The sequence below is a fragment of the Parasteatoda tepidariorum genome, chromosome 1 (genome assembly GCF_043381705.1).
Source record: "Parasteatoda tepidariorum isolate YZ-2023 chromosome 1, CAS_Ptep_4.0, whole genome shotgun sequence".
NCBI classification, from domain to species: Eukaryota; Metazoa; Arthropoda; class Arachnida; order Araneae; family Theridiidae; genus Parasteatoda; species Parasteatoda tepidariorum.
This window is the reverse complement of record NC_092204.1, coordinates 82,789,558-82,803,861: the sequence shown is the minus strand read 5'-3', so window position 1 is coordinate 82,803,861 and position 14,304 is coordinate 82,789,558. Positions and strand designations below refer to the sequence as shown.

At 28.7% G+C, this 14,304-nt stretch overlaps 1 long non-coding RNA gene across 1 annotated transcript; it reads left to right on the top strand.

Annotated features, from left to right (window-relative positions):
* The first annotated feature begins 9,101 nt into the window (after nucleotides 1-9,101).
* Nucleotides 9,102-11,096, top strand: LOC139426974 (uncharacterized). The gene is made up of 2 exons (XR_011638122.1): nucleotides 9,102-9,423; nucleotides 10,677-11,096. It is a non-coding gene; the product is annotated as an uncharacterized lncRNA (long non-coding RNA).
* The last annotated feature ends 3,208 nt before the right edge of the window (nucleotides 11,097-14,304 follow it).

The window sequence follows — 14,304 nt, the reverse complement described above, 5'->3', positions numbered from 1 at the left end:
ATTTTTTATATGGTTGGGTCACCTCTGGAACAATCACCTCAACCTAACGGGCGTAGTTATAATAATTATTGGAAAATTTAAGCAACAAAACACATAACATGTAAATAAGTTAATGAAAAAAAATTAAGAAAAGTACTTAAACTGTAAAATCATTAAAAATAACATTCAAATAGGTTATATTTGTAGAGTTTATAAGATTTACAAACTAGAAATAAACCCTTTTTAATCTTCCTTCCTTCATAGGGTGACTGCTTATAAGTCAGAGCCTATATACATGGATGGAAAGTCGTTAATAGACTTTATCATTCATTCATACTTTCTTTCATAACATTAAAGTCCACGCGTATTACCGGCATTCATCGGGGGTGTCCGCTTACAGGTTAAAGCCCCGTGCATACTTATCAAGAAAAGCGTGTGCGAGTTACTGTTAAAGACCGCAATTGGTGGACGTCGATTTTTTGGTGAATGTAATCAATCACATAGTTACTTTGGTAAATATATGCCAGATCTGGTTTGATATTAATTGTCTTGTATACATTTTCCCGGTATTCCCAAATATGATGCTTTTCCTAATCTATCCTAATCAGATATTAAAATACCGAGTAAACACTAAAATATTAACGAATAAATTAGTATGAAATTGGACGTAACAATTATATCGGACATTAACTACAGTAACTATGTTATGGTGACATTCACCGGTGGAAATCGACATTCTTTAGATTTCTGTCATTCGCGGAAACATAAATATCAAAAAATATTTTAAAATATTTTTTGGATGTTTCCAACATTCAAGTTTATTTACTAAATAGTTTTAAATCCATTAAAAGTACTTATTTAACGTTTTAAGCTTGTGAGGTTGCGCTGGAGAGAACTATCATCAAATTAGAAAAAAAAAACTATTTACAAGTAAATTTTTAATTATAAAAATCATAACACTTACTTGCTTTATAAATACTGAGAATTCCAAATGAAATATTCTTCATTTGAAAATTTTATTTTAAAATAATAGATTATCCCTTCATTACTTTTAGATGACATACCAAGCAAAAAATTTTATTATTGTAAGATCTCGATATGAATTTCAATATGTAACTTAACTACAGAATAGCTGAATTCTAGTTGAAATTATTCATTCAAAATTAAAAAATACTTACCAGGAAAACGATAAAAAATTATTAATAATCGCACAAATGATACTATTTAAAGTAATTTGGATGATTCTTTATTGTTTTTTTACGAATTCTATAGATTCAGAAATATATACTATTCTATAAAGAAGAAGAATATTCTATAACTATTACATTTCTGCACGTTCTGAAATCACATTTATTCATTGGAATGAAGTAAGAAATGTTAACTTCACTTTAATTTGTAATGAATTGAAGCAAAAAAAAAAAATTCTCTTACCGTAATACAGACATCTGTAACAGTATGCGATCACGAAATCGGAAGCTATCGGTTGCAAGTTTGTTGATAATAGAAAGGTAAAAATTGTTGAGAAATTGTTCTTTGAATGTTGGGCGCTCTCTGTTTCAGAAAGATTTACCAATTCTCTGGGTCGTTTTTTTAAAGTTCTTCTGCCTTTTCTTTTGGGAAATTTTGTTTCTTATTTGTTGCTAAAAAATGGCGTTCTACTCTGCCAATGTTTCTGATTGAACTAAATGAAAACTTAATAAATAAAAGCCTGAAAATATACTACTCGCTAGAGGGCGTATTCAAGCGTTGTGATCGCGAATCCTATCCTTATTCAAAAATTTTTTTGGAATGAAGCAGAAAAAAACTTAACTTTAGAACTAATCACACTTAGAAAAGTACATATTATTCCTTCAAGTTACAAACATAGTCATCGTACTTGATATAATCCATAGAGTTCTCACCCTAAAGCTAGACTATAAGAAGACGACACGTTTTTTTAAATTTCACATCACAATGGCAACAGTCTGGCCTAGACGATTTTAGCGCTACAATGTGGCAAAAAGCTTAACTATCAATTAGATTGATGAATTAATGTATTTATCGTTTTCTTTTATTATTTTTAATTGAATTTATAAAGTTCAATCTATTCTAAATATTTTAATTTCTTACTACTTTTTTTCCTCCTAATTTTTTTTCATTGTTGCATTAAATACATATTTATACGAATAACAGATACCATTACATCTTTTAAATTAAATAAACTGTGAAATGTAACGCATGAAAATGTAAATGTCATGCAAATGAAATGTATTATTGTACATTTTTTTATTTTCTCAATTTATAGTAGATATTATTATTTGAGATATTGAAATAAACAACAGTAATTAAAAATATGCCAGTAATACTTTTTGCGTATTATAGAACTTAAATGTAAAATAAAAGATTTTGTACTGATCAGAAAATTTTATGTTTCTAGATAAATGTCTAATATGAAAAAGGTTCGAAACAGTAACATAAATTCATGCGATTTTTGCCTTAATTAAATAATAATTTTGTTAAATTATTGATGAAATAATTTTGAATGAAGTAGATCATAAAAACTCTAAACAGTAAATTGCTAAATTTTGTTATTCATTCATGCTACAAATATTATCGTACAGGAGTAAATAAAAATATGACAAAGACACTACATAATATGCTGTCGTAGAGTATCAACTATTCAAGTGTGCTGAATTAACGAACCGTCTCCTTCAAGTGCTGTTGCAGATCGCTGTAGGCAGTTGAGTCCGGAGAAACTTTAAGAAACGTGTTGTGATGACGTCAGAGTGGATCGCCTTTAAGTCTTATGGTTCATGATACAATCCATTAGAAATAAATAAAAGCACAGAGACACTAAAGTATAACCATAGAATGTCAATTAAGTAAATTTACTGTATCAATTCACCCTTTGTTTTAAGTGCTGTAAGAGGACGCAGGGCCCCCATGGTCAGGAGAGAAACTTAGAAAAGCCTCTTGATGACGTCAGAATCGATCGTCCTTAAGTCAAAGAATATACATACTCCTTTCTACATGCTTTGTTTAAGTATTATAGTTCAAGGTTCATGCATTTTCCGAACACATTTACAAATAAATTAACTCTGCTAATATTATTCCGTGTATTTAAGAGTGTTTCTAGAGAGAAGTGTAGCTAAGCTATAGTACGATATTGATGCTAAGACATAGCTATAGTACATAAGACTCATAGTACGTAAATTTTTATATATAAAAACACAAGAGGGACTAGTGATCTGGATATGCATCATTCTTTAAAGTAAATTTAAAGTAAATTATCCATCCAAAATTGCTGTTTCTCAGTGTAAATAGGTATTAAAAAAGAATTCCAGGAGAATTCAATAAGGAAAAAGTATTATCTTAAATTGTTAGTAAATCTGCTGGCTTATGCGTGGCTGGAACCGAGAGACATGAAAGCAGGAGAATAGATGATCAATTACCCGGACGTTCTGGTCGTCAGAGGGATCCAGGTTTTTCTAAGTCCTTTTTATCCCTTGAAGTTGACCAAATGAGAATATTTGGTTAAAAAGAAAAATCTCAAATGGTGTTTAAAATTTATTCATAGAATTATGACATCTCATTAAGTGTTAATAATAACATTTGAACCTAGTATAATCAGTCAATGTTTCTCCTGTTGCAATTCTATAAAGCTTTTATTACTTGTAAAAAAATTATCTCATAGGTAATAATTATACCCAAAACTGTTAAAAGAAGTTTTCTATCCAGTTTAAACATTCCCATGGGAACAAAAGTTACATATTGTACATATTGATCGAAAGCTGAATATATATATTGGAAATAATTTAGTTTAGAAGAATCTGCCAACAGATTAACATTAGTTTCAGTTTGAATTCTTAAGATATCCTTTGTTTTTAGTATTTCTTCAACAACTAATGTAGAGGTATAAACCAATAATATAAGTTCATAGACACAAACGCTGCACATACTCAAGTTCATAGCCATATTAAATGCTTTAGATGAATATGGAACTAAAATCCAGCTGAGCGTATAACATAGGTTTATTGTCCAATATGCGAAAAGAAAAAATACCAGCGGTGACAAGATCTGATACATTTCTTTGCATTTTCGAGATATTTTTGAAAATGTTGCGTTTATTTCAAGTAAAACGTGACGATTTATTTTCGTATGTAATTTATTCTTTAGTAATTGGTTTTGAGATTGTAGCAAACGATGTATTTCCATTTGAGAAAGACAGCAAATGGCAGACGATATTGCTATAAGAAAGAAGAAGTGGAGCAACACTGAATAATCCAGTACACCTACATAAAAACTAATTTTAGAAATACGATGATCTAGTAAATAATTCAACAATTTAATCTCAAAATTTGCCACATGACTTTCGTTTTCTTTTATAATACATTCTATAACTAACAAAGTTACCGGAAAAAGAGTTATTACGAATATAAGTAGAATTTGGTATTTCACTGCGTTGTAATTTTTTAAAGATGTTGCAATATTTATCAGAGAATTTATTCGTTTGATTTGATTGAAAAGGTTTTTAATGTTTTTTCTCAAAATTAAACTAATACATATACAAAGCAATAAATTTAAGCCGAAAAAAATACCATAAGCGTTTTTTTCTTGAAAAGTGAGCAGACATGAAGCAATTGTATTGCAAATAGGGGGTATAATGAACAAACAATAATGAATATTTCTCAGACTTGTCTTAATTCGTGGCAGAATAACTGAATTAGAAGGTGTATCATTTCGTACAGGATCGTAATAAATTCCAATAACTTTCGCAATGTTGAAAATCCATCTCCATCGAATATGGTCTTTGTTTTTGATGTTGAATTTCAACATTTCTCTTTCTAAATTTCGCTGATCTTTTGCTGAAAGTAACTTCTTTGAATATTTTTTTTTAAATAATCTCTTTTAGGAAAAAATTCTTATGTTTATTAACTCATTGGAAAGCGAATACTGTAAATATCAGAATTTTTTTGAAGAGAGTTAATACATTTTTTTATTAATTTTCAGAAAAGTGGTAGTGTTGGTATTATTTAGAATTCTCGTTTCCATTTCTGAGACAAAACTAATGTTTATAGGATTTGGACGAGCACAAAATATGCTCTTTTCTTTGATATAGTTACTATAAATAACTCATTCTTCAAATATTGTTGTTTTCTTACTTCACAGACACAAAGTAAAGAAAACTGAGACAAAATCAACATAGAAAATATATAAGTTTTCTAAAAAAAACCGGATCCTATTGTTTCATTTCTATCTACAATAGAAAAATCAAAGTCCTTAATATTGATCAATAACTTTTTTATGATTGAAGTTAATAACATTCATAATATCCCAACCATAACGTGACAACCTGTCACAATTTTATAACAATTCCTTCATTGAAACAAACTCTAAAATGTAACACCCGAAACATGCAATTTACCTTGAAAATGATTAATTTTGTTTAAATTTATTTAGATGTTGTGTTACAAGTTGAAAAAATACCATCATCTCTTTGGAGATAGAGGTAATGTACATTAAAACTTTTGCCAAACTCACAACAACAGTGGAAAATTACATCGCCAACTCGCAATCAAGAATGATAATAATTCGCAAGGTTTGGCTAAAATAAATATATTTCACTGATTTAAAGACGCAAATCAAACATTTGAACCGCTCTTTTAATTTTGATAAATTTCTTTTCCTTTTATGGCATTGAAAATATTGTTTATCGAAGTGCTTATTCCATTGTACTAAAAATCAGTGTGATGAAACATGTATGCTTGAAAATGGTCTTATTTTTCCATATGATTCAAACATGTCGTAAAATTGAAAAAAATATTTGACCATGCGAAAGAATTAAGTAAAACATCGTCTAAAATAAATTATGTATATATTTCAAAATAATACATTATTGTACTTCTGTAGTCGAAGTAAAATATATTATATTATTGAGTAAAATGTTATGTTTACAAAAGCAATGAAACCATAATTTATTAACTAAATTAAATAAATCTTCATTAAAACTTTCCGCAAAGGACAAGAATGATGGTTTATCATGTGATGCTATGTAATCATTGCATGAACATAGCTACTACGTAATAAAACCACAACACCTGGAACAAACTTAATTGCGAACTGAATCCTGATCCACATAGCAAAATGGATTATTTTTAATATACACTCTTAAATAGTTGAATCAATTTAAAATCCATATGAATAACGTGTCTATTTAACCTGAATGTTCTTAAAAGCCTTTTCTGTAATTGAAAAGTGCTAAGATCAATAAATAATAAAAAATTTCGTTCATAGAAAACAGGACATTAAATGAATTGCTTTTCAAATACTTTTTACTTTTGTTAAATATACTTTTAAGCTTATGACACTAGATTTTATAGTTCTTGTGAAACGACTTATAATTTTTTAAATGTCGAAAAAATGATCGTAAATGCTACTGCCTCAATTTTTGATTTTGTTTATTTGCTGCTTTCAAGTAAATAAACAGTAAATAAATTATTTAAAGTGAATAAATTATTCAAAATAAATAAATTATTTTAAGTAAATAAATAAAATAAATAAAAAAAATATAAAAGTAAATAAATATATAAGTAATGCACGCCTGATTTTTTCCAATTAATTTTCAAAAATTAATAAGAAATGGATCAACACTTAATAAAATTTTCAGTTTTAAACTAAGTCATTTAGTTGTTTCATCATATTATCTAAGAATAAAAATCTTTTCACTATTATAATTATAATTTATAAAATATCACTAATATTTAAGACAATATTATATAAATTATATCCAATATAATAATTGTAATATTAATTGCAATTAATTAATAGTCAATGCGTAATATAATTATATAATATATTAATTATGATTTATTTTTAAAAGTTTGCAGAAATAATATAATTTTTATAATTTTATGTAATTTATGTATTATAACTCTGAAATATTATAAATTTTTAGGAAAATGTTCAAAAATAATTATATTAAATATCTTTCTGAAATTAATCTGTATAAAATTTGATTTTGAGCTCATATATTTTTAACTTATATGAAAACTAAATTTTACCGATGTTAAGGATTCTATTGTTGAGAAAAATAATTGGGTATTTAAAATTTTTTATTTCAGTTATTATCAACATTTTTCCAATTTATTACATTTTTGTTTCATTCTTTACTTTTCTCTACCTTTCTTATACACCCACTTTGCCTGTACTCGATTTGTTGTCTGTATAATAGATTTCCCCCCTTTTTCCACGTTGCTGCAATTCGGTTGATTTTGTAATATTCTAAAATCTTTCTTCACATTGTCTTTCTGCACTGATTAAGAAGAATTTTTTTCATATATGATATCGAAACGACTATCGCTCAAGATGCACTGCTAGAAATGTCTGTGAAGAAATGGTTAAGCAATTTATTTAATTCCTATTTTACCATATTTAAACAAAAAAGTCTAAATAATCATAAATAAGATGGTAATTAAGCTGGTAATTTTGGAAAAAAACAGTTTAGTAACTGCTTTTACCCAATACGGTTAAACAACTAAAATTATATCGCATCAACTAAGCCCACCAAATGAAGTCACTTAGTTCCTTGCAACTGCGTACGTATAGTCGAGGTGGCTAAGTTGTCAGTTTCATGACCAACAGAACTGGGGTTCGTGTCCCNATTTTCCACGTGCAGTAAGAGAGTTCCCCACTTGAAGAGTTTCTAGTGCCCTACGCCAATGCCTATTGCCTAGCGAAAAGCCCATATACCTATGTCTGGTTAAATTTCGTTTATAATGTTTTGAAGTCATGCTTGTTGCAAATGGTTAAAAAACCGTACAGTTCTACATTCATGGTCTTATAACCATAAAAGTTGCAAGCAAGTTCAAAACCGTAAATATAAAAATGTTCTTCACCGTAAATTTTACGGTTATTCGGATGGACAGACTGCTGCTGGTTATATTACCGTAATTTCTGAATGAAAGTTCTAATAATAGAAAGTTCTTCTAGCTCGTGGTTGCTTTAATTCCATCAAAAAGATAATTTTTCTTGCTTTCGAATATACATTATGTTTATTAATTTTTATTTATATAAAATCACGCTCACTCGTTCATTTTGTTCAAATCACTACCATGATCTCCATGGTAGATCACTACCATGATCTACCTCCGTTCAAGTATTTCGTCATTAAAATATTCGATTCCGCAAAAATGTTGTCTTTTATAAGATAGAAATTAAATCTATCAAAGTCAATCAACAGTTTCTTAAACGTATTAATAAATGAAAAAATACTGTGCATTTTTTAAATTTAAATTTTTAGTAAGTGTTTAGTAAAAAAAATAAATGAAAGAAATTAAAAAAAATATCATATTATCACAAACACAATAACAGTTAGTAAAACTGTTAGTTTGGTACGAAATGTCAGATGACTTGGTTACAGTTAAATTAGCTGAAAAGCTAACTAATTTGGAATTTACAGGTTGAAATTATGATTATAATTTACATGACATTTTAAATTTCAACTTGATAAGAAAGTATAATTTTCGACTATTCGTTTGGTTTAAAATAGTGCCGGTCTCGGGCGGATATAATCGTTGACTAAACATCTTCTGCATAAGAAAATTTTCTTTCGTAGTTCTTCGTACAATTTAATTAATCAGGTTTTTTTAGTAATGCAATATAGGTGTGATGCCACAATTGGCATTACATATTTATTTTCTATCCTTATAAAATATCTTCCATTACTTAAGCTTATTTTATTAATAGAATTACATTTAAAATAAATCAAAGACTTAATCTTTTAAAACGAACATAAAATATTTATTTCTTCTCTTATAGATAAATGTAAAGAATACTTTTTATTTCATTACTAATGCAGACTTATTAATTCACTGTCGCCTCGAATCCAGAACAAAAATCTATTTAACCTTTTAATTCAAATTTCTAACCACAAAAATGTTTCAGTTGCATGGTTGTAATAATTCCCATAAATTTGTTGGCGACTCATGATCGCCAAGGTATTATTTTAACTCCATATTGATAAATGCTGGTTGGCTTTATTTTGCCTATGTTATATTTTAATAAATCGCCAATTTTGGATCTCCTACCCATGTTTCTGTGTCCGTTGGGAACAAATTACATGTACTTTTAAATTTGGATTTTGATTAGGCAGGTCGTGGTTGATTTGTCTCCCATGGCCTGTCCTTATTAATATTATTATGCAAAATTGATTCAACTGAAATTCTTATGGATCATATTTATGTTATTGTCCCGAAAACTCAACTAAGGAATGATATATATTTATTTATAGTGTATTCAATAGTATATTCGTTTTTATTTGTTGCATTTTATTTGTTGCTTTGTTTTGTATTTTGGAGTTTTAGAAACTCTTGTGTGAGTGTTCAATGAAAATACTCATTTCATACATTTCAGGAAATTCAGGATATATTTCTTGCATACCATCTAAAGCATTGACCATTTGGAACGGTAAATCTAATTTCTATAATTTTTCTATTAAAACATTTTCTGTTGGACATTGTTTTAATTTAGATCAATTGTATTTGTTACACGAAAATAATATAGTCTCGGATAGCCTGATGGTTAGGATGTTCGGCCAATGTCCAAGAGGTCGTCAGTTTGATCCCCGCTAGTTGAAGACTCCCCCTGTTGTAAATAATGACTGGTGAAAATTAAATTTGTCGGGTCATACTGTACTCCATTCTACCATAACAAATCATCGTACTGAATTGGAGATTAATCGTTCTCTTTTTCAGGTCAAAATTACGACCTGTGGATGAATGAATGGATGTGTCCGCCATATAAAAGAGCAGGTCATGTGTGTGACTGCAGTAGTATTCGTGGCCATAAATGGCACCACCGAAAAACATGAAACGCACCCTCTGCCATAAATTCGCTTGGTTTTACCAAGCAGGCTTGGCACGTTGCATTAGAATCAACAACAGCAACTGCAAATAATTTAAGAACGCGTTGTCAATAGTTTTTTAAAAATGTGTATATTTGTTGACAAACATGGAAATTAAATATATTTGTAAAAAAATTATAATATTAAACCATAGAAAAGATTTTTGAAATAATTTTTATGATAAGATTGTTGAGATAATTTGATTTTCATAAAAGTCCGCTTAATCCGTTTGTTAAAAAAATTATTGGCATTTTGCCACGATTTGAACGAAATGAAAAGTTTTCTTCGCATAACAGTGTTGGTTGGTCGATTAGAATTCTGCTCCCGACTCGCATCGATCACAGTGCTGATCTGAAGTATCCTCAGTCAATGCTGGACGGATCATGAGTTAGAATCCCCTAGTCATTGGGTAAATCATTGGAAATTTCCGTGGTTTTCTTCGCTATGTAACGTAAGTGCGGGTGGGTTCCTTCAAAAAGCTTTCAACGAAGTCTAGTTTGTCCCACTGCTCAAGCATGGACAAAATTACAAGACTACGGGATTGAACATTGATAATCGTAAATTCAAAAATGGGTCAGCTGTTCAACGCTGTTTATAAAATAAAATAGGAAAGAAAATATTGGAGTGAGAGTTCTTAATATAATATAGTTCTTCTTAAAAGTATATAGTGATTACATCTTTTACACAATATTTTGAATCAGAACTTAGAAGTAGCAAGTTGTTTTCGGAACCCGATCTCTATATCTATTTAACATATTATCTACAGAAAATACTAGCCACCTCCAATTTTGTACTTCATATTGTTTTTTTTTTGCAGATGTCTCATGTCAAGACACCTAGTGAAGATGTCATAAATATGTTGGAGAAGCATGCTGCGGGAATTACCAGGAATGAGTCTGAAAATGTTAGAGTCATCGTCGTTCACAAGGAGCGAAATTCAGGGATGAATAGTTTTGATTGGGCTATCTTTCGATTAGTGAATTTTTTTACTCTAGTTGTTTTGCTGATGCTATTTTATCATTTATTAAGCAATCCAAAACGAGTATAAGTAAAGCAACTGTAAAAATGCTTGTACTCTACTCTGTAATATATTGTTTCGTGAGAAAAAATTACGTCTGTGAATTAAGTAAAAAAGTCATTAGATTTCAGAATGTTTTGTTCCCCTTACAAGGGTTGAAGAAATTTTGTGATGTTTCTGGAAAACAATAAAGGTAACCAATACTTTTTTTGAAATGTATTTGATTACATACGTATGTTTTATTGCCCATTTAGAAGTTTTTTTAAATGAAATATTATGCCTAATCTGCTACTTTCATTGTCAACTGCTGTGATATATGCGAGATTTAAAACAAGATAGTATGAAAGAGCCTTGCGGTCCTTAATTACCATACTTGAAAAAAAAAGAACATGCAACTAGATGAGTAATGAGTACTTCACGATAACTGATCAAACTTCGGTTTTAAAAGCAATCAATTTATTAGAACATTTAAATTTTAAAATACTTATAAACTAAATAAACAAAAAAAGCCAAAATTCATCAACTGTCATCTTTTTCCCTTGATCCGTTCTAAATATTATTTTCTCATTTTCCACGTGCAGTAAGAGAGTTCCTGTTCTAATGATTGCATCTTTATACAGCAATTGCAAATTTTAATAGTTTGAATAGTTGACTTCAAATATGCTAAGAAATTAGTGCTGCTTTTAAAATTAATTAAACTAACATTAAGGAATCTAAGTTTTCGACCGCTCCGCCGACTGAACGATTAGGACCATATTTTCCAGATTGCTGCTACTTTCTCCATATTTTGATGGCCAAATATCTAAATCTGCCAGGAAAAAAGTAAGTTTCTTCAAAGAAAATTTTTTTTTGGTGAAATTTAATTAATAGTTAAAATTAAATAATTAGCATATTTGAAGTTAATCCTTTCAATCTTCGAGATTGGCACTGAGTTCATAAAAATCTGATAATTTGAACATAAGTTTTGCAGATTGAAATATTTTTTTCTGGTACATTCTTTAGACTTGTTCCTACAATCTTCTTTGAATCCTTAAAATAAAGAAATAAATGAACGTAAGTTTATTCATTTTTTTAAATTTTTTTTCCTCGCAAAATGGAACATTTATAGTGTTTATTTCAATTGCACGACAATTTTAGTGTTATCCACTCTTTAATTTTTTTAATCAACAAAAGAAATTTTTCAAAATCCTTACAAATATGCAAAAAATAGTATTTCGAAAATTTTTCTTAACCTACTGAAGTGTAGTCATAAACTGCTACTTTTGGACTAATTCGTCAGTTTTTCAATTATTTTGCAAATTTTTTTATTTTCTCAATTTACAGTAGGTATTATTATTTGAGACATTGAAATAAACAGCAGTAATCAAAAATATGCCAGGAATACTTTTTACTTATTATAGAACTTAAATGTAAAATGAAAGATTTGGTACTGATCAGAACATTTTATGTTTCTAGATAAATGCCTAATATGAAAAAGTTTCGAAACAGTAACATAAATTCACGCGATTTTGCCTTAATTAAATAATAACTTTGATAAATTATTCATTAAATAATTTTGAATTAAGTAGATCATAAAAACTCAAAACAGTAAATTGCTAAATTTTGTTATTCATTCATGTTACAAATATTATCGTACAGGAGTAAATAAAAATATGACAAAGACACTACATAATATGCTGTCGTAGAGTATCAACTATTCAAGTGTGCTGAATTAACGAACCGTCTCCTTTAAGTGCTGTTGCAGATCGCTGTAGGCAGTTGAGTCCGGAGAAACTTTAAGAAACGTGTTGTGATGACGTCAGAGTGGATCGCCTTTAAGTCTTATAGTTCATGATATAATCGTTTAGAAATAAATAAAACCACAGAGACACTAAAGTATAACCATAGAATATCAATTATATAAATCTACTGTATCAACTCACCATTTTTTTTAAGTGTAATATGGTCAGGAGAGAAACTTAGAAAAGCGTCTTGCTGACGTCAGAATCGATCGTCCTTAAGTCAAAGAATATACATATATATAGTCGAAGAATATACATACTCCTTTCTACATGCTTTGCTTAAGTATTATAGTTCATGGTTCATGCATTTTCTGAACAAATTTACAAATAAATTAACTCTGCTAATAGTATTCCGTGTATTTAAGAGTATTGCTAGATAGAAGTATAGCTAAGCTATAGTACGACATTGATACTAAGACATAGCTATAGTACATAAGATATAGCTAATTTTTATATATAAAAACACAAGAGGGACTAGTGAATATGCATCATTCTTTAATAGATTTGCAGTAAATTATCAATCGAAAATTGCTGTTTTTCAGTGTAAATAGGTACTAAAAAGGAAATACAGGAGAATTCAGTGAGAAAAAAGTACTATCTTTAAAAGAAAATATCCCAAATACTTTTTAAAATCTATTCGTAGAATTATCCCATTTCATGAAAAGCTAATAATAATTGAATCTAGTATAATCAATCAATATTTCTCCTGTTTCAATTCTATAAAGCTTTTATTACTTGTAAAAAAATTATCTCATAGGTAATAATTATTCCCAAAACTGTTAAAAGAAGTTTTCTATCTAGTTTAAACATCCCCATGGGAACAAAAGTTACATATTGTACATATTGATCGAAAGCTGAATACATATATTGAAAATAATTTAGCTTATTAGAATCCGCCAACAGATTAACATTAGTTTCAGTTTGAACTATAAAGATATCCTTTGTTTTTAGTATTTCTTCAACAACTATTGTGGACGTATTAACCAATAATATAAGTTCATAGACGTAAACTCCGCATACACTCAAGTTCAAGGCAATACTGAATGCTTCAGATGAATGTGGAACCAAAATCCAACTGAGCGTAAAACATAAGTTGATTGTCCAAAATGCAAAAAGAAAAAATACCAGCGGTGATAAGATTTGATACAATTCTTTGCATTCTCGAGTTATTTTTGAAAATGTTGCGTTTATTTCAAGTAAAACGTGACGATTTATTTTCGTATGTAATTTATTCTTTAGTAATTTGTTTTGAGATTGTAGCAAACGATGTATTTCCATTTGAGAAAGACAACAAATGATAGACGATATTGCTATAAGAAAAAAGAAGTGGAGCAACACTGAATAGTCTAATACATTTGCAATAATTTTAGATGCACCATGATCTAGTAAATGGTTCAACAATTTAATCGTAAAATTTGCCACATAACTTCCTTTTTCTTTTGTAATGCATTCTATAACTAAACAAGTTACAGGGTAAAGAGTAATTGCGAATATAAGTGGAATGTGGTATTTCACTACGTTGTAATTTTTAAAAGATGTTCCAATATTTATCAGAGAATTTATTTGTTTGATTTGATTGAAAAGGTTTCGAATGTTTTTTCTCAAAGTTAAACTAATACATATACAAAGCAATAAATTTAAGCCGA